Source organism: Falco biarmicus, chromosome 1 (genome assembly GCF_023638135.1).
Source record: "Falco biarmicus isolate bFalBia1 chromosome 1, bFalBia1.pri, whole genome shotgun sequence".
NCBI lineage: Eukaryota > Metazoa > Chordata > Aves > Falconiformes > Falconidae > Falco > Falco biarmicus.
Genome location: NC_079288.1, coordinates 80,407,043 through 80,432,853, shown reverse-complemented (window position 1 = coordinate 80,432,853; position 25,811 = coordinate 80,407,043). Strand labels below are relative to the sequence as shown.

The 25,811-nt window shown below is 41.0% G+C and overlaps 1 protein-coding gene across 9 annotated transcripts in view; it reads left to right on the top strand.

The window, feature by feature from the left end:
* The window catches only part of NSD2 (nuclear receptor binding SET domain protein 2), a 102,469-nt gene that overhangs the window by 11,028 nt on the left and 65,630 nt on the right, over positions 1–25,811 (top strand). For 2 of the 9 annotated variants that reach the window (XM_056339950.1, XM_056339970.1), the window contains exon 1: positions 14,479–14,797. The exons of 2 other annotated variants lie outside the window; for them this stretch is intronic. The gene's annotated coding sequence lies outside the window, so the exon portion shown is untranslated. Of the gene's footprint in view, positions 1–14,478; positions 14,798–23,132; positions 23,264–24,519; positions 24,705–25,811 lie in introns of those variants that run through there. 5 more of the 9 variants (XM_056339920.1, XM_056339955.1, XM_056339941.1 and 2 more) reach the window with 5 other exon arrangements.

The following is a 25,811-nucleotide window of genomic DNA, read 5'->3' as shown; positions in this document are numbered from 1 at the left end:
AAAACCAGCTTGTAGAGCTGACAGTAAGAAAATGTTCTTTTGCTTCCAAATGGAGTACATTTGTTCTAAAATTTATTAAGATACTATAAACAAACTTACAGTGCCACATCCTATTCTTTATTTAGGTTGGATGAGGGCTTCATTTGGCATTACGCAAACTAGAACAACTGCACTGGGCTAAACCAAAGGCTTGTGAGTACCTTTATCCAGTCTCTGGTCATAGTCAGAAACGAGTACTTGGGAAAAGAGTATGAGAAATAGGGCAAGCATAGCGTGTTGCTGCCATTAGCCTACTCTGCCTGCAGCAGTGACTGTTGCATTTCATCGCTGCTGATAAAGAAACACAGAAGGTAGTCTAGTGGTCTGAGCACAGAGCTGGGAGCTATGAATTTGCATGTTTCAGTCTTGCCTCTGTCACCAAGGTTACTTGTATATTGCTGTGTCTCAGCTCATGTACATGTGTGCTTGTGGCAAACCTGTCTTCAAGCCTCCCCACTGCAGAGGCACACACAACCCATGCTTATGTACTCACGCTCACATTCACACTGTAGTTGTCCAGGTATGGTATTATGATTTGGAGAGATTTGTTCCTCCCTAATGAGCTGCTTAACATCTGTGATTCTTTCCTGAAGAGCTGCATAATATCCCAGTGCACTTCTTATTGTACCCCCTTCTCCCTCATTCCTTCCGGTTCCTCTGTTTTTCACATGGTTATCATCACTGGCCTTTGTGGTCCTTGTGCTTTGTCTTAAGCTTGTCATCCCTCAGTTCTTACACTCCGGAACAGCAGGCTCAGTGCCGTGTAAAAACTCTGCAAATGTTTTCTCTGATTGCGTAGCCCAAGTGAAGGTCAATCTATCAGGTTGCAAGGAGAAGCTGAGTCTTTCAAATGTCCCAGCTGAAGCTGCCACTAAAAAGGTGATGCTGTTAGACTTCCAGGACAACCAGAAGGATAGTGTTTAAGTCACCCCCTTAAAAATTCCTCTTTAAAATTTTATTTAAAAACTACGTTCCACCTTGCTTCAGGACTACCCTCCAGTTACCAGAACCATGAGATCATTCCTGAATGGACCCTCAGAAACTGAATCCATCAGCTGAAGGCCCACTTCTGGTGAGCTCACGACTTCACTGTTGCTCCTGAAACTCTGCCACCTGCTCCTCAACTGTCTCTTTCAGTGCAACGATTGTTCCCACCTCCACCAGCCAACTAGCCCTCCAGAAACACAACATGGAGGACTGCAAGCTCCACATTCAGGGCACTACTCAGAGCATCATGATGCAGGCAGGTAGATAGAGGGTTGCCAGAATTCCTGTTTCCATCTTTAACCTTGCAGTGGAGAGCCTTTACCAGTTTGATGCACTACTTGCCCTCTACAGCCGTTGGGCGTGTCCTCATTTCTGCAAGCTGATTCAAGCTGGATGGATGGAAGGGCAGATCTGAGGAATTTCTCCCCAAATCCTTGCACCTCAGGTTGAGCAGAACCCTGGAGAGCTCCTCCTCCTCCCTGCGGCCTCCAGCTGCACCGCTGCACAGGGCAGGGGTGCACAGAAACTGGAGTAAGCCACATGCAAATCAAGGTTGAGTGGTAACTAGGTATGTCTAACCCAGGGCAAGCTGGTGGGAAGAGCAGTGTCAGTGAAAGGAGAGTTATCAAATCGGCTGGAATATGCAGGCCCTGGTATAATGGCATGTCAGCAAAGGGCTGCGTATAGTAAATAAATAAATACAGGTACTATTTAGTTATTTCCCTGGGGCAAAGTGAGTAGGAGTGTGTTCAAAGAGTACTATTTGCTTTATACTGTCTGTCGAGCACAGGTTCAATATACACATTAGGAAGTATTTATAGGTTGTATGTGTGAATGATCAGGGGATTTAGACGACAACGTGAATAATCAGCAGCATACACCAAATCCCACCAGTCTGATCCCAGTCCCAAGTTCCTCACTTCTCAGTGTTACAATTTCACAAGCAATTAAGGCGGCTACTTAGCTATGTTATGTTATTATGAGCAACATCACTTGTCAAGTATTGTAAGTATGAAAAGTTATGTTAATTGTTAGGCATTACTACCCAGGTAAAAATTACAGCCCAGTGTTAAGAATGCACAACAATATACCATTAACTTGTTTAATATCATAGCTTTAAAAGAGTGATATGTTTTCCTTTTACATTTCTACTACAAGACCTCTGTCATTACTTTGTCCTTTAAAATTCTTTCTGCAGTAAAGATGATTCAATGATTTTGCAAACCAACCTCATCCCTAGAATGTTATAATTTGGCAATTTCAAGGCTTTTCAACACAGACCCTTGCATATACGTCATATATCGCATTGCAGATTTCATCCAATAGTGGAAAATGTACTCTGAATCCAATATCATCTTATCAGTATTCTAGCGCCATAAGCTTTTACACTGCAAGCAGGGTACAGTTCATTACAATGAAACTGAAAATGGAATAACTGAAGGATTGATTTATGTGACCTTCACTCAGGAATGTTCTAATTCTGACATAATCTCTCTGACTGAAATCCTAAACACTGTATAATTTTGATTTATTACCCTTAAAAGAAGGAGCTTAGATCTATAGATCAACAGAATACCTAACATGAAAAAGAGTGGTGCAACAGCTCAGGAAGACTGCAAGAAAATGCAGATTGATCATGTGACTTTACTCCAAACATTGTCTCAGCCAGCAAATCCAAGAACGAGGCTGAAAGCAAGTGGAAAAACATTATGCGGATGTTTTCACAATTCCACTCTGTCACTCAGAAACCTCTTGATTATATACATTTTTATAGCAAAGATAAGAGCACGGTAATAAGTTAAAGCATGAACCAATCTGTTTACTAAAAGTTGCAGGAAATGCTTATTAAATCAGCTAATTTATGGCAAAACAGGGCCAGAGCTTGATTCCTAATACACCACACAAAGGACTGCTTTACCAGGCAGCTCTGTTTTCCTCCGGCACCAGCAGTATAATCTATTCTGCTATTCTGTCCTAACATCCGCTTGTCATGGGGGCCAGGGGAAGGCTTATCAACAGTGTGAGGGTGTGTTCGACCTGTCTCTGACCACTAGCAGGTGAAGCTAGAGAAGCCCTACGGTGTGCTGCTTAAAAATGATACTTGATGTCTTTAAGCAAAGGAGCTGGATCTAAATCAAGCAGAATCTTACGGAACTGAAAGGTGTATCAGGTTGGTTGTCACTTCCTGGATTTTTTGATGAGGTAAAGACAGCAATTAGAAGAGGGGACAGATACAAACTGTTCACAACAAACTGGTTGATAAACTTATATTAAAAGCCTAATGAACACAGTTTTAATACCTTCCAGAATTTAAATCAACAGGTCATTTAATTTTAAGTGGACTAAGAGACAGAAATCTGTCCTGCACCCCGTGCCTTTTTCCTGTTCTTCGTCTTGGGTGAAATGAATGCTTGCCTCCTTCCCTCCCACACACTCAGCTCACAGTTCCTACTTAGCCACTTCCCAGTCCTATGTTGGACAAATCTTTATCTTATCACCCTTCTCTGCAAATCCTTCTTTCTCTACAGCACTAAACATCCTCCTCTTTGACAAAATCCACCTCTTAAAAGTGGTACCTAATCAATCTTTATGTGTCCTAGCCAGAAAATGGGAGGGTTTTATTTTAGAAAAAAATCTTTTTATTCAGTACATTTTGTGGCTGGTATGAATGCTTTGTTTAATTCTAGCAGATGGTAGTCTCCTCTGTGCAGGAACATTTGTCTGCTTCGCTGTATTGCACAATGCTAGCCCAAGCATATTATTCTCACCTATGAACGAGCCTGTTCCTTATTACTCCCAAAGACCAAACATTACACAACTCCTCCAGTATTTTTCACTTATGGACAGTCTGAGCTACAGCTACTGCAGCCACTGTAAAAGCACTACAGCCTCAGAAAGAGTATTCCTTCCTTCCTGAATACATTTGAGTGGATATACCAGGAACTAAATTTCTGCTTAGGGTTAGCAGGAAGTGCCTCATTCTTTTTATGTATTAGGGGGAAAAAGGAGAGGGGACTTGGGTGGAATTAAATTTAGGACATTTATTCACTCAGCTATATCGACACAGTTTTCAAGAGTAATAAAATAAATTATATCAAAATCTGTTTTCTACTAGAATTACATAAAGGCTTGTAAGCGGTGGACAAAAAAACCCCAGTGCGTATTATTTTTATAATCAATTAGCACCATAATCATATGTGGTGCATATAAACATATACGAATACAGTATTTGTTTCTTGGGACTAGAAAACTTAATATAAAGCCCAGTTCTGCAAACCAATCCTAGCATGTTTGACTTTCAGCATGAGCTGTTTATGGAATTCTCAAATGAATGTATTTATCAGTAGGAAAATCAAAACAGGAGAGGAAGTAATATAGTCTTAGATTTCCCAATGGTGAATTCATTAGTGGAGTCAATTCTGGACTTCGCCCGGTATCTTATCCACCAGACAACACTCGCTTTCCAATGTAATGACAGATGACCCTAAAAGCTTAGCAGTGTTTTGCTATGCTGGTAAAGCAGATAGGGATGGGAGTGAAGAGCAGCATGGTATCTTCTTCTTCAGCCAATGGTAAAACATTAAGTATGAGAGATTAAGAGCTAGACTTTATTAGGATGATTATCACTACCCTCAACAACTATAAAAAGCTCCAAGTCAAATGGTTCTGACTCACTTGTTGAAGGGTACTAGCATCTGTGGAGGAAATTCTGGGTATGGGCTGTCACTGGTGGCTGATCCCTCTGGAACAGGTGCACAGCAGTTTGCCAGTCCCACATCACAGCAGGGGCTGGGAGCCAGGGGATGCAGCCCGTAAAAGAGGTGCCCATTTGGAAGAGAGGTGGAACAAAACAAGGGCACTGCCTGTCTTGGCATCTCTCCTGAGTGGCTTCCACTTGTAAAGTTTTGGTGCCTAGTAGAATTTGGAAGCCTTTCTCTTCTGCTCAGTGCACATCAGCAGTAGTACTCTACTTTGTCCTTCCCCAGTATCAAGTTCTGCTGGGCCACAGCATCGCTTGGGTGAAGTACATTGCAGCCAATATATTTGTAAATGTAAATTCAACAGATTTTCTATAAACTGGTGACTGTTAATATTTAAAAATATCACTAGAATGCGTAAGTAGATCGGTCTAACCTGACCAAAGTCACAGAATAGCTATTGAGCCCCTTCAGAACAGAAGACAGAAATATTGCAAAATTGACTTTCAAATGAATGAACATGGAATACAGACTCAAAATCTGAACTCTGGCAGATCTGCAGTAGCACTTGGGTGTCCCAGTAGGTCAGCTAAAGCGGAAGGAAACCTTTCTTAAAAATTATTTCTTTTGTTCAACTAGTCTGAACTGGTGGCTTCTGAATAAAAGAAAACCATATTCTTACATTATAAGTAATACAAATGAAATTATAAAGTCTTTTCACTCATGCGGACACATTACTAAAAGTTACATATTATAGAGTTAAGAGGGCCCTATCATCAGACCTGCACTAGACAGACAGAAAGACTTCTTGAGGGGATTTTTAAAAATCTGAAATACAACATACCTTTCACTAAAATATTTCTGCCTGATTAAAGTAATCGTATTGATGGCAAGTCTATCATAGTTTGATGATGATTACAATTTATTGTAAACTCATATTCATTCTTAACCTGAGCTGTGAAAATATTAATACTACTAATTATTACACTTGAGAACAATGCAAAAAAAAAAAAAGATAAATAATAAAAAAAGGGGAAATGTAGCTGATTAAATGTCTGGCTCCCGTTGATTGCCAATAGCTGCTAGTGTTAAATTAAGAGGTTATTTTATTGTCCTCTGCAGCCAAGCTCAGCCATACTCCATTCAATAACCAATAATTTAGGTCTTTGAGTTAATAATAATTACAATAAATGTATTCCCCACTTTCTGGCATGCTGTGTTTATTTTAGGATATTAACACAGCAATCCAAATACGACATGTAAGACTCCCTCAGGGTTTTCTGTCTCACATCCCAGACCTTCTGTTTCTTTATAAGCTTTAACAGCCACAGTTATAACAGATATAAATAGTCTGAAGCACAAGAGAATCTCTCTTCCCTGACAGGATCTTTATTTACAAGCTGTACAAACCTAAGCAGGTCAAATAGTCCCTTGCTGGCAGGTTAATAAGGCCCACCTGCCAAATAAACCCACCAGTGAACTCCACAGGGCCATCATAAATCCAAAAAGCTTGGACAAGAGAAGATTTTCTCCCTAGGAATCACACTTGGATGGGATGCTTACAGTTCAAAAGGGGTTCGTTCATCTTTCAAACTCCAGAGTGCTTGTCTACCTGGCACATACAACTGTACAAAAAGCTGGCAAAACCCATGGTTCTTACCTTCAGAAAACACCATTATTTAACATGTATATTTCAATATTGCCTACAGGACACCTATATGCCAAGGGGTCCTGTACTGGTGCCATACAAACATGCAAGACGTTTAATTCTCTGCCCTTGAGAGTTTTTAAAAGGCAAGTATAGTTGGGTCATGAGTCTTAAATAATTTTAAAGATCTGATTTAACATACAGTTAATTTGCCTGCAATAGCATGAAAAGGAAATGAAAGAATAGGATAACTGATTATTTAAGCTGACCTAGAAATCAATTCTCAGAAGCCACAGTAAAATTTTAAATGAATATTGACTGCTATCAAAGTGGAATTCTGTTCCGAGACCCGAGCTGTTCAAACACTACTCTTGGGTAAACGTTTCCCACTGAATCAATGACTTCTTTATGTTCTTTCCTGAATCAGCTAGACCTAGCAACTGTCCCAGTGTGGGCATATCCATAGACCTTTCAGGAGGCCTAGTCACTATGTTTATATTGCATTGTAAAAAGCATCTCCAAAGCATCCTTCAGATTTCTGTTTGCTGTTTGTACAGTCAGCAAACTGGCAAATTCTGAGAGCATGCCTCCTAATTTATTACACTTTTCAGATGACACCAGGCAGATGAAGGCGGATAGCCATGCAGCAGTGGATCGTAGCTGGGCAGCAGGAGCTCTCTGGCCCAAAGCTCTGAAGCAGGAACTTCTGATCTGTTCATGAAGGGAATGAGTTTACCTTTGCAGGCCTGGCTGAGAACTGCAGCAGTACCCAAGCTGATTCACAAACCGATCTTACGTCCCAGCCTCAGATGTGGCAACCAGTGATCAGAAAGGGTGATATGTGGCTAGAGAGGCAGTTTGCGTATAAGGGGTAGGGAACACAGGTCCAATCTTAACTAGCCAGTGAAAGTCTGATGGCGTTTTTTAATGTATTGCAAGGGACATGGCCATACCAGGCCTACACGCTGTCTGCTGCCTGCCTGTAAAAATCCTTGGAACAGATTACAGGGAGATCAGGGAACACATAAAAAGGTCTGCAGCTATTCCTTCCTGCAGGTCTAGAGTGGGCTAGACCAGACTCCCCACAGGCACTGGGGATTACAGCTGCATTGAAGCATACAGGATTGGGGCTGCCAAGAGACAACTCACATATGTAACACTAAGTACATATATTTGCCAGAGTGTCTCCAAATATAAGTCAAATGTAACAGTTTTACAAGTGTATGTGAAATAAGGAACATATGTAGAATGTGCATTTAAGATGGTATGTATGCTGTGGCAAAGCATTTAGTCACACTTTGAAGGCCTCTGTGTCAGATCACTGGCAAGAATGCTCAGTTTCAGGATGCTGGTGTTTTAGGTGAGCTGCATGCTGCCAGTGGTGTACTTTCAGTCAGAAGCAGAAGTACCTTTTCTAGCCCCTATAGGGGGCTTCTGGGGTAAGACAGAAGTTGAGGCTTTGAATCACAGGTTAGACTCCTAAATTTTGAGTGCCATTTAAGTGCCTATCTCCCCCTCTGGACCAGTGCACACAGTTTCCTGCCTTGAAGAACCAGCTCAAAGTCAGAAGATGCACATAACCTCAGCCCTTCAGCAAATACCAGATGCCCAGTTGCTGCAGTAATTGTGAAAGGAGGAGTCCAACACATGGTGGCTTGTGTCCATGGGAATGATGCTATTCTTGGCATACTGGTACTACAACCATGCCCTGCTTCAGTGTGAGACAACATAGAGTGGGTGAAACTTCACGTGGGCTGTCTGCTACACGCTGGCCAAGCACAATGCCTCTTCTCTGCTAAGTACATTCTTCATTTGAATTGCAGTTCAGTTCAGCTGCTGTAAATGCAGCTGAGGCAGTCCAGTATTCCAGTATCTTCTGCTGTACATAAACTGGATACAGATTCAGTGCTGGAGCCAGAACTGCCACAGCAGGGTCACTCTTGCGTGTAGGATTGAGCTGCCAACAGTGAACCGCAGTGTAACTCCTGCAGGCAGCTCAGCAGCTACCTCTCACTCCCTGCCAGGGCTTGTTCACCAAGCAAGGGTGTCTCATAAAATGCCTGCACTGATTTGCAAAGTGTAAGCTCTGGCTCATTAACAATAACTGAAGCGAACAAATATAGCTTAGAGGAGCAAGCATTATCAAGCTCAAGAAGAGTGTAAGAACATGGTAAAATGTACAAGAAACACATCCTACTCCTTTGAGTTTTCACAGCAAAAACAGCACAGGTGATAATTTTGCTGTTAGGCCTGCATTTGCAAACCTGCTCATCCTATGCCTCAAATCCAGTTGTTTCGGCCCTCATTTGTCAAGTACATTTTGCATGTACTCAACACTAATATAAAACAAGTGCTAGGCATCTTACATAAAGTCTCCAAACAGTTCTCAAAATTACTGGATAATTCTGAAAATGTCTGTCAATAAGCATTTTTCTCATGCACATATACCAAGTAAATGGGATATGATCACAGCTACAATTTCTCAGTACAGGAAATTGCCAGCCACCAACATAATTAGAAAGAGTTCATATGATCAAATTAATCATTCAAAAAAGAGCAATTACTGTTAACAGAATAATGGCATGCCTTAAAAAAAGAATGAAATTAACCTTTAGGACTGACATAGCTACCCTCACCATTCTGTACTGAGGCAGCAAAGATTAACATAGTGCAAAATAAAACACTGCATTAGCGTCTGCAGAAAACAGAAGTAGCATTATCTATCTGGCCTATTCAACTCTTAAGAAACTTTATTCTTTGGCACTGGCATAGACTGGAAATACCAACTCACTTCTCTGCCAAAATGAAAACAAACAAACAAAAAAAAATCACGCAAAAAACAACTTCAAGACTTCCATTGCTATATAACTTACTACATTGTATTTATCACTGAACAAGATTTACATGAAGATTAAACACAAGTCAGTAATTTGAAATGCAGTAGAATTAACATTCAAACCTACATTACAGCTCCTCAAAAGCTAAGTTAGAGTTAAGGTTTAGGCTTAACAAGCTAAGATCTACATATGCATACCAAACATACTGCAAAAACACTGTAGTTTTGCTCTGTAGTGCTAAACATTAATTCTGATAATGAATGTATTTCAGTATTTATACTTCTAAATGAGGTTATGTTTATAAACACAGTAGCGTACTATGCTATCAATAGATAGAAGAGTTAATGTGTTTTGAATCCTCAAGCTGTGTGCTTCTACATAGATTAGATTTATTTTATTCTGAATGTCAGCAATGTTTAAATTAAGTCATACTGATGTTGAAGGTAATTAGAGACATATAACTTCTACAGATAAATTTATTAGCCCACTGAAGTTACTTATACCAGGCTGGAGTATGTTAGCTGCTTAGAACTGGTACACAGCTGGTTTTTATCATCCCAACACTGGAAAACAGCAGGGACATGCTCCTTAGTTTTCCATTCTCCTGGCCTCTGCCTTCCCCTGAAGACTTATCCCACTCCCTCACAACTTTCCTCTCTTTTTCTCCCTCTGTGACACTTCCCTTCCTTCTGCTCAGTACAAATGATGCAGACAGAAATAGGCATTTAAGAGAAAAGTGACATTTACTCCGTTCTTTTCCTAACTGAAGATGTATCTGGTAAACAGACCAGTGCACAACTCTAGTACAAAGAAGGTCTTATCACCTAACTTTATTTTCATCAAGGTTGTAATTTCCTACTCTGAACAGCATTTAAGCTATAAGCTATAGCTGCCCTTAAGGTCTGTCATTTGGACAGAGACTAATTCTGTTTGAAATTCTCTAAGAAGATTATTTTCTTTTTCCCAAAGAATCAGCTTTCATTTTAAAAATAATTACTCTGTTTTTATATGAGATTACACAAAACATGCAGGAAGTCTGAAAAGCCTGTACCTTCTCATTTTCAAGTAAAAACAATTCTAATACACAATGCTGAATTTTTTAAATAACCATCTTCAATGAACTTTCATTCAAATTAGTAAATATACTGGTAGGTTCTCAATAATGCATTCAGTACTACAATTTTAGGACAATTATGCTACATTTTAAAGTATTTTTAAACTCTGATTTAAGTTTTATACCTCATTCTTTCTTAATTCTACATCAGCAGCTTGCTGTCTCCATATTAAACAGCATGCAGTATGTTGCATGGCCAAAGACGTAAATGCATATCTGCTGATAAAGATGTTTCTTAACAGTTGTGATGACACATGCTAAAGGATCAGTGGCTCTGACTAGCTATGCCTAACATACCTAAGGATAGGTTCAGACAGGGTTCAAGCAGGTTGGAAACAACAATTACCATTAATCCAATGGAAAAACACAGACTGCTGGCCAAAGTTAGCACTCAGGTGATGGGTTGTCAGCTGATAGCGTGAAAGAGTAATGGTGATGGCAAGGGACAACGCTGGGAAAGTAACTGCATCAGTGCTACAACAAAACAGGACAATGGGCAGCATTGACTTTTCTAGCATATCCAGCCCTAATAGCTAGAAAAGTCTGTGAAACAAGAAAAACCCATATTTTAGATTCTATATGGCCTAGTACAGTCCTCATCTCATTAAACGCTTGTAGTACAATAAACACTGTGGACATGCTGTGCTGCTGTACTAACTCAGGAGTATCCGAATAACTCACAGACTGCACTCAGTAACTTCCATTTAACTATACTTATGTTTACATTGCCACCAAGATGATCTGCATTCAGGAAGATACTTACTAAACAGATGATTATATAAAATCCTGAAACAAAAATAAAAAGGGATATAAGAAAGGAATTCAGTAAGCAATCAATTCTTAAGATCTGTACAGGAAAGAAATGTAAACATGAAGCTCTTGCTTCATCTACATTCTCTCATCTACAATGAGATTAAACATGCTTGCTAACTGCACCATCATTACAATTGGCCTTTGCCAGGAGAAAGGCAAAGCTTCAGCACAGGGACGGCTCATCTCCATTATTTCTAATAGCAAGAAGTACCCCATCCCCTTGTTCACTGGGCTGACCAAACTCAGAGGAGAGTTCTGCACTGTTGCGTGGAGTAGTACCACACACATAGAATTTGTTTCTGAGCTCTGCCTAACACAGTGAAACTACAGCAACTACAATGTAGGCCTTAGCTTTTCTAGCACTTTGTCCCTGTGGCAGCAACAAAAAAAAGCAACCAAAACCCACCCAAACACACACACACACACAATCACCTTTCAGCTTCAGAATTTCAGCATATCTAACATAGCCCTAAAAACAGGGGTACTTTTACTATTATTGCTGAATAGTCAGCCTTGAAAGTGTTTAAATTGTAAATTGTCTTTCAGTCTAGTAACTAATTGGTAATTTCCAAAATATTTAAATATTTCCAGAACAATATGCAAACACTACATTTCTTTAAATTCCTTTATTGAGTTCAACAGAAGCATATTGATCTTGATAATACTTCTTAACACAGTATGTCCATAAAAGTTGAAAGGAGCAATAAAATTTTAGATTGCAAATGACACAGGAGCCATTAATAAATAAATACTATTATCTGCTCTAATCATACATCTTTGGGTTTCAATGACCTGTTTGACTATCCAAGAAACAAACTGTTAAAAAATACTGCCTAATTCAAAATCACATAGAAAAATGAAAAAGATAATAAAACCACTAAGAGGTTCAGTCTAGAAATTTGCAACTACTAGTAACAGATTAGAGGACTTTGTCACCTCTTTCAAAGCCATCACTCTAGTATAATGCAGTGTGCCTGTTCCTTGTCAGCACAAGCTCCCTCTGCACTGCATGTGCATTTATACTGTTAAAGTTAAAACTTTTTTGAACCCCGTTTTCAGATGTGTAATATAATTATATCCACTTTCAAGGAATCAGCCTGTGTACTGCAGTGGAAGAATTGAGAGATTTTTATGATCACAATATGAACTTAAGGAAAAAAGACACCTTTTTTTGAAGTTAGGAAACCTGCATGCACAGTTTCTGTTTAAAAGGGTCACAACATTGGAGAAGTTTGTACTGGTATTTACATAACATATAAACTGGTGCTATTCCAGTTAAAGTGTTAACTCCCAGCATAAGTTTTCCTGGAAATTTGTATGGTGGGTCTATTAGAAGATAATTACATGGTTGCAAATCTTAGTAGCATAGACAAGGCCAGTGATCTATAGGAGTTGAAAGGAGTAACAAAGATTTGTTGTCACCTTGACCATGATAGCAAAATCCTTCCACTTAAATCTTAAACCACCACAGAAGGCAAACAGGAGAACTGCATTATCTGGAGGATCTTATACATTAGTAGAAAGTAGAGAATGAAAAATCTGTTTCTCAAACCCATACATAGAGATGAATTTGTATCATTGAGCCTGAACACAAAATTTATTCCCAAGAGAAAATGCATTTGTAGCATGCCAAGAATTAATACTAACCTGGTTTCTTATACAAGGTTGTGTTGTTGTTTGTTTGTTTTGGGGGTGGGAGAGGACAGGGGGGGTCAGCAAGCACCCCGCAAACATGTCAAGCTTTGTACTTTTCATACATTAGCATTATTGATCTACTGAAGCACACTGAAGAAAAGCACAATTGTACATGCCCTTACATAGCAAAAAAACAGGATTCATGTATTTGTTCTTCTATTTATTTGTATTGTTAATGCTGCCTCTATTTTTATTTAGAACAGGTGTTTTTCCCCTGTAAATGCATGTAACAACTTTAGAAAGGAAGCTAGAACATAAAATCATCCTACTCAATTCACATTAGCAGTTTTAAAGTGTGATGGCACTTTATCTTTCTCTTTAATGCTGTAAATACTGACATTCGGAGGCTAAATCATGTTTGTCTAACACCTTAAAGATAGTTTGTTGTGGTGGTTTTTTTTTTTTACAGGAAGGCTGTAAAATAAGGTAACTTCACCACTACAGATTTCATTTCCTTCAGCCACCTTGAGATTAACATTTTAATCAGCCAATAATTATTTCATTACTAAGTAATTAACACTAAGTTTGCACCCTTCAGCTGTTTGCCATGCTAAGAAAGGTGCACCCACAATTAAACACACAGAAAACCGCTGAAAAACATATAAAAGTAAATTAAGGATAACGTAAAAGAAAATTATCAGAGCTTTTCTGTATCGGATGGTGTGAGTTCACCCACTATCCAGAAAATACAATGCTGGTGTCCCCCCTCCTCCGCCCTTACCACCTGTTTACCTTTCACAGGAGTTGCATTAGGCCCTTAGTGACCAGGTTAATACAGTATCCGTAACATTGAGCAACTATATTCAGCCTTGTGCAGAAAACACGTTCTCTGTGCGCCACAAATCCTTTACCAGACCACCAGAAGCTTGAAAGAGCTGTTACCTGCTTTACATTATCTGGTGCAATGGCTCATGAGAATATTTGTTCTTACCATAACACGACATTACTTAATAATTTGGCCTAAAAAAATTGCTGTGCTTTCAACTAGGGAATTGCAAGCACATGTACTTGTTTTGATGCAAATGCTAACCGCCCCCCCCCCCCAAAAAAAAAAACCACCAAAAAACACACCAACCAAAAAAACCCAACAACACAACAACCACCAGACCATACTTCCAGAGGAGACAGCCTGGTAATTCACAGCCAGGTGCATTTGGATTCTTGCAAGTATCCACCATCCTCAGAAATGTGTGCAGAAAGGCAAAACATTTGGCTTAAATCTGGGGTTTCCAAGAGCGCACATGTACACTGCAGAGCCCAGCGGGTGAGGAGGGCACGTCCACCAGGCAGCGCGACCCACGGCGAGCATCCCTGAACCCACCGTGGACAGAAAAAATACCAAAAAAAGTATTCGAAAACAAGTGCTTTCCACCGACCTCTGCGGGGCCGGCGGGCCCTCGACGCGCTGTCGCCCACCTGAGGCCGTCGCCACGGCAAGCCAGCCCCCGCCCCCCCGAGCGGGCCGGGCCCCACACAGCTCCCGCCTTCGGCCCCACCTCGCCCTGTGGCCTTCCCTCCCCTGGCACCCGGCCCGCCCGCGTCCTCCTCCTCCCCCCCGCCGGCAGCGGCCCCATCAGGGCGGGCGGCCCCCGGCCGGCCCCCGGCGGGCCCGCAGCCGGCCGCGCTGCCGCCGCCGTCCCCGGGGGCGGGCTGCGGCCCTCTGGCTGGCGCTGCTCCCGGCCGCCGCCGCTGGGCCGCGCGTGCGGGCGGCTCCGTGCGGGGGGATTTGAAACAGCCGCTCCAGGGGCAGCGCAGCGGCGGCGGCCAATCAGCGGCCCGGATTTTTCGCGCTGGTTCTGGCCGGAGGAGGGGGCGGGGCTGCCGCGCAGGATCGCCGGAGCCGCCGCCGTTGCCGCCGCTGTTGCCGTGTCGCTTCAGCTCCCGCCGCTGCCGTTGCTCCCCGGCACCGAGCTACCGCCGCCGCCTCCGCCCGGCTCTCGGGGGAGAAGGATGCGCTAGGGCACAGGTCAGTAGGCCGGGAGCGCCCCCCCCCGCCGCCTCCCCGGGGAGGGGAGGAGGCACCCGGGGCACGTTCCCGCAGGCCCCGGGCGGGAGGCGGGAGCGGCGGCGGCGAGGTTCCCTCGCTCGCGGGGATGCTGCCGCCCGGCTCCGCGCCTCGCCGCGGTCACCGGGAGCCCCCTCCCGGGCTGGGACCGCGGGCCCTGCCCGGCAAAACGCTGTAGAGGCGGCGTGGGGGTCGGGGGTCCCGTCGCGGGGCATCTGCGCCCCCCCGCTGCGGCCCTTCCTCCCGGGACTGCCCGTCCGCCGGGGCTGCGCTCCCCTCAAACTTACCCCTGGCGCCCCGCCGCCTCCATCGCCCGCCCCTGCCCGGGCAGCCCGCGGCTCCCGTTTCCCCGTTCCCCGGAGGAGGGTTTTTTTGTTCGCTCCCCCCCCCCCCCCGCCTTCTCTCCACCCCCCCGCCACCCCCCCATTACCTGTTCCTCGCTGAGGGGCTGCGGTCCCCCCCGCCCGCCCCTCGCCGCCCCCCCGGAGGCTGCCGCAGGATTTCTGCTGCTGGCTGGGCCTGACTCGGGTGGCGGAGGAGCGGAAAGGAGCGATGCCGAGCCCGAGTCCCGGCTGTTGCAGCTTCATCCTTTCCCCCCTTGCCGCCCTCCTCCTCGGCGCTGCGGGAGGTCGGGGGTGGCATGAAGGGATAAGGGAGAGGTGCCCACCCGTCCAACTTCCCTCCTCCGCGGAGGGGGGGATCAATCAGTGCAAATCAGAAAGAAAACCGGAGGGGGGGGCACGGGGACGACCGGTGGGGGGAAAAGAAAAAAAAGCCTCCCCCAGGGTTTAAACCGCCTCCTTAAGGGGTGGGGTGGCTGCAGATGTCCCCCCCCCCCCCCCGTGGTGGTGAGGCTGTGGGGAGGTGGAGGCTGCTCCTGCCCCTTCCCTCCGGGTAGGACTGGGATTGTACGGCAGCAGGAGTGAATGTAACTCTGGAAATGTATGGAGGGGGAAGCCATGTTTGATTTATTCCTCCACTAAACACTGGTGTGATGATCCTTCTACTTACACCGTTCTGCAGTCCATCCTGGACCTGTATGGGAGGAGAGCCTTGTTAGGAAAACGGAAAGAAAACATTCCTGCGAAGGCGTGCGGGCTCGTTGGCTCAATCTTCATTAAGTATAAGAGGATAGGGCTCTTGTAACTTGAATTGATATTTGTGTGGTAAAAGAGCCTGGGGAACTTGTATTCCCAAGGCCATAGTTACAGCTCATCCGCTGTGGCTTTACCGCTCTGGGGGTGGAGAAGGGAATTTGCCATACTTCTTGAATATATTTATACTTGCTTTTTGGTTATGCTTTTTTTAAACATGTCGGCTGAAAGGAGGAGTAAATACTAGTAGAAGTACAGAGGCAGTAAACACCGTATTTAAACAGATTTCAGAGAAAATGGGCCTCTTGCTAACAGCCATTAAACAGGCAAGAGGCTGGTATCAGTCATTGCCCATGTATTTTGTGTGTGTGAATAGTTTCTTATTGGCATTTGCATTAAAATTGGTTTGTAATGAATCTTAAATTTAGGAGCTAGTGCTACCCTCGCTGAGTAAGCCAAACGAGGTCTGGTTTAAAAAAAAAAAAAACAACACAAAAAAACAACCCAAAACCCAAGGAGGGTATGTTTGGCATTTAGCCTTTTCAGACATCAAAGGAAGGTAACTGTAAATGCTGTAGGGTGGCAACGAAGTTTGTAATAGATTTTGCAAAGAGTCCTTGCTGGTGGTTTATGCATACATATATGCTTACTAGGATTCCTTAAATATGGAGTGTGTGGCTTCAGCTGCAAGAATAAATTGGCTCTTCGTTAAAATGTTTGATATTAGTAGAATCTCTGTAAATTTAGTGCTGAAGCTATGATTTGCTTATTTTGCTGTGGGAATTTTGCTCAGGAAATGCAGCATATCAACCTTAATAAACTCCTCAGTTTCACAGTGTGGTATTATTTGACTATTGGATGTAATCATTGAATAAAACCACTGTTTTGCAGGACTTCTCAGGGCTCAGTGCTTACAGTATATGCAATTTTTGGTTGTTTCAGTAAGCATCTATATCCCATATATTAAAACATGCTGGGTTTTTCATGGAGTATGCAGCCATCAAAAAATATGACAGGTTTTTTTCTGTATTTGAATATAAAAGGTCTGGATATTCTTGGAGATTATATGGCTAGTTCCTGTGAGGGTTATAGGAGTATCCACCCTCGTATGTACTCAGAAGAATTCAGATATTAAAAGTACAGTAAAACCTACTAATTTATCAAATATTATATGAAAATGTCAGAAGAAACTAGGTCATTATACTTTAAGGGTATAGATTTAAAGTAGTTTAGAAAATGGAATTTAAATGTAAAATATTTCTTTTTAGTTCAACGGGAATCCAACAAATGGCTAATAAGAATAAAAAAAATTGTTTTAATATCTGTAGGGCTACGTGCTTTTTCTGAAGCCAGTGGTTTTGCAGAAGAGACTATTGCATTTTAAATTACTGCCTGCTTGCAATAGAGTGAGTATTTGTTTTGGACTGGAAGCAAAAATTATTCTTGAGGGGGTTGCTTTCTGATATTTGGGTGGTGAAATGTATGCATATGGGTTTGTATACATATATATATGTGTGTGTGTGTGTGTGTGTGTATGACTTTCTGTCCAAAGCATTTCACTAACAAAATAGCAAAGGAATGGCAAGAAGGGATTATTTTTCAGTGTCCTATTGTTTGTGGCCCATTCACCTCTCACTTTTGGACTGAGCCTGCTTTTTGTTCCACCGGTGTGTCTCTGTTTCCCAAGTGAGGCCTTATTTCTACAGACTGATAAATGCGTGTCTTTACTTGTGGTCGATCAAAGCCTATTGACTGCATTGGGACTCCATGCGTATATAAAGATCCACCTGCTCTGCTCAGATTACTGGATCAAGGATGTAGTTTATGATGAGAAGATACAAGCACAATTCTTGCAGCATTTTGGTCACCTCTGGTCTTTTCTGCGTACGTAACTACAAGACATCTCCTAGGTTTTAAATGTAGAAGATGGTTGAATGCATGGAAATTGCAAGTATTTTCAGTGTAGAACAAGGTAAAGTGCCTAGCCTTGCCTCGGAAAAATATTTTCATCTTTTCCCAAGTGTACTGTGCTGCACAGTGGAAAGTATCCACCAAGTGCTATTGCTAAAAACAACAGATACCCTACCATTCAGTAATCAAACACCACTAAGAAATGCTTGGTAGGAGTAATAATAATGCAGTCGATGATGATGGCATATTTTAATACTGTGCTTGCGACTATACTATTTTAGTTCTTTCATTACTTTTCTGCAAAGAGACATGAAATGGCCTTATGGTTGAGTAGAAATTAGACAGTCTAGTATAATTCTTGAATCTAGCCTTTGGACGAAGGAAGAATGGAGATACTGAAGTGGATCTAAGTGGTTAAGTCCATGTTTCTAGGAAGCATCGCTTTCCAGTTAGGATGTAGCTTGGAGAAATGTCTTCACCAAGGATATGCTGGAATCTCGGTGGTGTAAATGAGAAAGGCTGAGATGGACTGGCACCAGGATAAGCGGTCAGGTGGTAAAGTGGAGAGAGAAAATAATGTCCCATCAGAGCTTGGCATGGGAGTCCAAATTTCTTTGGGTGCATAAATGTTGAGGACTTGAGAGCAAAGGGGTGGGTGAGGAGAGAGCCTTGTTGACGTGGCAGTAGTCACCCCGCAGCTTGTAAATCCATGTAGCTGGTTGAATGGGTCAGTTAGCTATTTTATATAATTAATGGTTACTTAGAAGGCTTTGGTTTCAAGAACGTTCTTGGAGGAAAAGAGAAACTACCTACATTCCTCCTTCACTGCACCTTCAAATTAGCTTCTCTGTGACCTGCAGTCATTGGAGGTAATAAGCACTGTGTAAACATATTTACTTTTTTCCTTTCAGTTTACACTGACAGAAATTACAAAAAAGTGATATGTCAATTGCTATTTTAAATGTTTTTTTCAAGTTGATGGTGTCTAGCATAGTTATTTTATATTTTCTAACACCAGCAGGAAGGGAAGTTTTTAGAATGTGTTAGAAGGGAAACTTAGACCATACTCTATCCTGCTGCCCTTCTGGTGAATAGCAAGCTAAAAAAATATGCAGGATTCCTGGAGAACAGATCATATATACTAATACCTTATGTATGGTGATGATAGGTTAATGCATAGTCCATCATGCATTACTTTGCTCACAGGCAACTCTAAACTTTAGCACCAGATAATCTATTGACTTTCAAGTACATTTGAAAAGCTGCTTCTGTCTGAAGCATATAGTAGGTTACACCATAAACTGAATTTTACAAAACACATTTTGTGTGCAGTAAACAAATACCTGTTAATCATGGTTGAAACTAAAGCAAGGTTTCTAATGTCCTCCTTGCTAATGTTAAGAAATAATATCATTATATGGAAATTGTTCAGGTAGTACAATGGTGTGATGAGCTACATATTGAAAGTAGATGTTTGAAAATCTTTTTCAACATTTCATGGCAATAAAATTAAATTTACTGAGTATGGCAAAGTGAAGCATCAGCCTGTATGTATTTCAGAGCATTCTTATGTTGGGTAAAATTACTTTGCTGTGGAGCACCATTGATGTAGGTTCTTGCATTTGACATAATTTGAAACTAATAAAATATGTAAGTGACTTAAAGCATGTGTTAAATTGCAAGGGTTACTCAACAGGTGATGGCTCTGTTTCTAGTTTGGTCCCCATCCTTTAAACTTGTCCTATTTTTATCTTTGTGCAAGATAGCAATTTGATCTTGTTTTAAACTTTGGTATTCAGCTCCCCAGCACAAATTGGAGCTATTTTATATTCATCCATATTTGGGGTAAGGATACATATGTGGTAAATGACTGGAAAACTATAGCATGATGTGCTGTTGAAATAGGCTTTCATAGAAGCTTTAATATTTTTCTTCTGCTGTCTGTGAAGGATATTGTCAGTTTTCTGTGTGGTCCTTGGGAGAAGCACAAGGCGGTCTTGTTCTGTTGGCTGACAGAGATGGCCATTTAATTGTCTTTGTGAAACCTCTTCTGGCCTGTGCCTCATATCAAAACACTAAAATAATGGCATCTCACATCTGTGCTAAAGCACACATTAAAAAAAATAATTATGTTTTAAAATAATAATAATCTTTAAACATATTTGGCCTTGAGGGCTAACATCAGGATTCCGCATTTTATTTGCCATAGTTGAAAACATAATAGAGAGTGAACCTTGTCCTGTTCTCTTGAGTTCTGCCTTACTAAATAAGAGATACACCAAGGAGCAGAAGGCGAAATACTTTGTAACACAAATACATTCAAGAAAGAAGTCTGAGGTTAGGAAAGATTTTTATTAGGAATGTAATCTAAACACCATTTGAAATATTTTGAAAAGCTACTGGGGAAAGAATAAAAGAAGCAGTTGGAAGGAGATGCAGTAATACAGCCTCCTGTCATAGTGTTTGGGACCCATTTCATGTATTTATTCATTATAAGTTGAAGTGTAAATGTTCCTGCTGTGGCACGGGTGAGTCTGTGGAGCTGAGGTTCCCAAGATCGTGTATCAGATAAATCAGTTGTGGAACTTGCCAGCCTTGGTGGGATGCCATCAAGGCAAAGAACCTGACTGCACTGGCACTCAGAAACATCTAAATTGGGGAGTTATCTCTGTAATAAAGAATGTCCAAATTCTAGTCTGATAATAAAACCAGGGGGATTTAAGCCAAAGTATGAACCCTGGGGAGCAGTGTAGGATGAAAGGTATGAATATGGATCATTTTGATATATGGAGTAGTTGCCAAGAACTTTCAATCAGATACTTCTGAATGAAATTAATGTGATTTTTCTGTGGAAGCAGAATGCAGACCATCAGAAACTGTTTTATAGTAGCGCTTCTGAACAAACGGGAAACAAATGCTGTGATTGAATGTGGAACATGGCTGAAATTCAGCAATAGTGCAAAAAACAAGTAGTAGAAGGTGCGTGTACAATATCTGTTTGTCAGATGAATGCTTGGCACAAGTGGTAGTGATAGCTGAGTCTTCAGAAAATCTGCAAGTAAGGCTAGCAACTACAGTTGCTTACTATGACTTACTTCTACAGTCAAAACTTTAGATTTTCCCATGAGAAGTGGGTACAACAGTATTTGTCTCAAGAACTATACTTGATAAGGCCATGAAGTAATCCACACTGCTAGTGCTATGCTGAGAGAAAGGATGTCAAAAATGGCAAGAGATACCCATTGCAAACCTCTCAACACAAGTTTTGGAAAGTGAACAAGAAGGAATTGGTTTGTTGGACAGGAAAATGTTTTATCTTTCTGTCTCCAAGTTAAATGGGTAAGCTACGCTGTACTTGCAGAAACCTGAAACTTGCCTCAAATTCCAGACTTTATACCTGTAACAGTTACACTAATTGCTCTTTTAGAGAGATTTTTTGAAGTAGACATTGTGAAAGAAATGGAAAGGGAATTAAGAACCATGCGAATGTTGGTGATGCGTTTCGGCAAGAGTACATTAAAGCGCCAGCACAGGGAAGTACTTCAGATGTCTGAACCAAAAGCCACTTAATAGCAAGTAGTTAGGTTTGTTTGGAGAATGTCTAGCATTCCAGGTCTCAGGTCTTGAGTGTTCCTGGCATACGTCTACCAGTTGGGGTGTATGCGTGTGTGTTTTGCTTTGAGGTAATACATTGATAGAATAACTAACATAGTCACATGTATATAGTTACGGTCTATGTGTAAAGTAGACCAGAATTAGCACAGTATGGCCGGGATTACATTGTAGATGTAGTTACATTGATCAGATATGGATATATACAATTTTTGCCGGAAGGTGCAAGTCTATAAGTAAAATTCCATAGTGCCATTGAGTCAGTGTTAACTACCTCAGAACTTCACTTTGCAGTTCTTTACTTAACGTTATGGGATGTGAACATCAATGTACTGGATGAAAGAAATCATGCATATTTTTACACGTTACCTGCCTACATCTGAGAGGTGCATTATCAGTGCAATGTGGTGTTGTTTTTATAAACAACAGAAGACATGGCCAAATACTGCTCTATCATAAAGATTATCATACTGTGCTATGTATACATATAGCTAGGCTTTTGTTGTAGTGACAAGGCCTCATGCATTACCAGTGTCACTATGCTGCTCTTAGAATTATTCCAATGCACTAAGTGTGCTTCTGGCATCTAAATCTATCCACTTGGGTGAACAGGTTTTAGTGTCATGATAGACAAAGATAGAGTTTTAAGGGTCTAGGCAAAATTATTGTATCTGTATTAAAATTAGTTGCTGTCTGGGCTGATCTGGGCAACACTGTTTATTTCTGTAGAGGTGTAGCTGGTAATGTTTCGTTAATACTACAATTTGATTCATTACTTCTACTGATAACTTAATTTGTGGTGTCATCCCCGATTTGATCTTCCCTTCTCAGAATTTGCATAATCAGAAATTTTCATGATATTCTCAGTGAAGCCTCAGGCAGTTACTGTGCTGTCCTTACTACATGCAGAAATAAGGGCAGAATCAGTGGCCATAGTGAAGAGGAAACCAACAGGTTATAGTGCATTTATCTGCTGCAGTGAGTATTATGTAGAGCCAGAGGATCCAAGTCTTGAAGGTGTATGGTGCAGTGGAGGTAGGATGCTGAAAAGAAAAAGCAGTGGGATTAAAAAAGAGGTGGGAAATCAAAGTAGGATTGGACCAGATGAAAAAGCAGTGTAAATAAGGAACTCTGCACCTAACTGCTAAACTATTTGAGATTGCATTTGGTTCTTCATTTCCAGGCTAAGTAGAAGCCAGATGCACAGCTCTGGCCCACCTGAGAGGCAAAGACATCATCTCTTTGGTGGGTAAAGACCTAGACTGGGTGAGAATTCTAGCTATATTGAATTGTCGAGTCCTGTTTTGCTGGAGAGGGGCCATTCCCCATTCCCTTCAGCTGAACCATTTGGAACTCTCCAAGAGACAGAAAAGTTTCAAGTTTGCATTTGAAAGCATAACTTTTGGGTTTTTTACTTTTACCTGTTAAGCAACTGTTGAGGGCTACCTTTTAGTGTTTATTAAATACTTGTGGTAAATCTAGTAGTTCCTACCTGCTTATCTGCAGAGGAGAAGCTTCTATTTGATACAGTAGTATCTGTATTCTCTCTTCAGACAGAAATTAAATGTTTTAAAAGAATATGAATTTACTCAAATCTCTCTCCTTCCTTCACTACCCACCTCCAGCAGCAGGAGTGGAACTGACAAAAATTTCTGCAGCAGTGGAAAAAGAGTATTTCTTCTGATTTTGAAGAAAACCAATTACTGGGGAGGAGTCCTGTTACAGCATCTTCTAGCCTTATCCTCAGCAGCAAGGGCTGGTTGCAAAAGCTTTTCCTGAGGAGAAACAAAAAGTCAAGTGCTTCAGTTCTGTAAGCTTGCTTTCTGCAGTAGCAAGTAACACTTAAAGTGATTGAATTCTTCACTTGCCATTCTACAGTTCTTAACTGTACAAGGTGGTATTGCCTATTGCCTTCACTTGTTTCAATTGATGAAAATAGACTACCAATTAAGTTCTAAAATTTTATCCATTGGGGGAGGAAGCAAACCCAAAACACCTTAGAAAAGATCAATACTGATTTTTTTTTTTTTTTTAAATAAATTGAGTGGCAGGTAAGTGTAAGTGCAACTCTTAAGTACACTAACCTTTTTCACATAAGTTTCAAATTGCTTCATTTTTTTGTTGAAATGTATATTATGTCTCTATATAAACATTATTGGGTACTCTAAGTGTAAGGAAATGTTCATATACTCATTTAAAAATACTTCATAGGTTAGCCTTGCTAGCTGTCTGGTTAACTGAAATCATTGTACATCTACTGCAAGACTAATGAAGTCTTTACTTCAGGTGCTTTTAAATTAAAAATTGTCTCATTTGGACTAAAGTTTCCTTTTTTCTTTCTTTCCTAAGACTAGTGGTAAATTTGTAGAACATTTTGCTATAATTATTTTCAGTTCCCTGCCAGCTCCTACAGTAATGGTTTTCTCCATGAGAGATAATGTTTTTGAATTTCCTGGATAGAGCTGGTTTATAACAATTTTCGGCAAATCTACATGCAATTTTCGGTTACACATTTTCTTCTAAAATTAAATTCTGTTTAGATCCTGCAGCATTTTTCATTATTTTAATACAGTGAAGAACAGTTGCAACGTACTGCATTAATGTAAATATGCTTCTACTGCTGTTTGATATTTTAGGGGGTTTATGCAAGATAAAGTGTGTAAGCATACTCAATTTTTCAAATGTATTAGCAAGAATGTATTGTAACTTTATTAATCTCTTCAAGTATTTTGTCTCATTCTGATCTGAAAATAGGAATAACCTTTGGTCTTAAAATTGATGAGAGAATGGAGAAGGTTTATAAGAAAGCTATCTTTATGGACAAAAAGTAGCAGCCATCTATTTGCTTTTTTAGTGCCAGCTGAAAGCCTGATCTGTAGGTAATAAAAATAGCTTTTGTGGATAAAGTTTTCTTACTGTGAATTTTTATTTAGGTATGTTGTCTTCCACCCCCCTCACCTCAGAGTAAATCACCTGAGAAATGGCTTTAAGAAAACTCTTAAACAAAACAAAAGTGGTATTTAATAGTGATGCTTGTTGTTGATTACTCTTCGCTCCCTTTGGCAGAATTGGAAGGAATGGACTACTCCATTATTTCTGACACACAAGAAAAGCATCTCTGAAATTGCAGCAGATGTGGAAGAAATGAATAATAAATATCACATAAATGATAGTGGCCTGGACCATGAAGGAGGAATCTGACACACAGACTGTGTTTGGCTCATGACTCCTGTCAGATGATGGACCTTCAAGTAATTAATAACATTACTTAAAATGTCTGCAGAATAATTTGCCTTATATAGAACTTTTGTTTTTTAGTATGAAAGTAAGTACAAAGCTATCACAAGGGGCGTTCGATTGGCATTGTCCAATTAAACTATCTAGAGACCTACTTCTGTTAAGTTATATCTTTTGCTTACTGAAAGCTATTTGTTCACAAGCCAAAAGATTATGTTTATTCAGCATACTCCTTGGCTATCATGATTTTTCCTCCTTGTTAGCAAAAATGGTACTTGTTGTGTTCACCAGACAGTCAATATGGGATGATACTAGCTTAAGGTCATTAGCCGCTACTAGCCTGTGGTGCTTTTGTCCCCTTCCTTTCCCTTGCCTCCCTCGGTTTCCTTTTCTATAGATGCAGAGTCATCTGGAAAAGATAAGGGATTGCTTTTGTTTCTATGTGATATGGTGGTCTGGCATGAGTGCGCTTAATTTAACTACCAAATTAATCATATGCTCAGCTGCTTCAGGACCTTACTCTTATAACTGATGAGCCAGATCTTGTCTGTGATCTATGAATTCATTCCTTCATGTTGTGTCTTACAGATCTCCTTGCATTAACTCTTAAACTCACAGTACTGCTTGGGTATCGTTGCTAATCATTTTCTTTCCTTGCTGCCTCTTCTTTTCTACTCTATTGTCGTCTTCTCACAGAGAGCCTAGTCCTTTTTCTTGCTTGTATTGTGCTGCCATTAATTTTAGATAGCAAAGGTTGTACAAAATTTAACTAGATTTGATTTTGCCCTTCTTTCTTAACCCTTTATTATTCCCATGTGTAGCTTTGCTAGCTTTTTCCATTTAATCAGACCCCACAATGTAGCTTATTTTTTTACAAGGAGGACTGAGATGCATATCAACAATTTCCTTCCATCAGTTGTCCTACAGATGGTGACTGACCTGCAAGTTGCTCTCACCATGTCTCACCTCCCCAGTGGGACTATATTTGCTTGCAGGTACTCGCATCGATTATCTTTGCCCATTATTCTGCCTCTAAGTTTAAGCCTCTTCTCATGTGGCTCCCTTAAATCTTTGTTCAAACATGGTCTGCTTTCCATATTCTCTAATCTGTATCTAGTGAT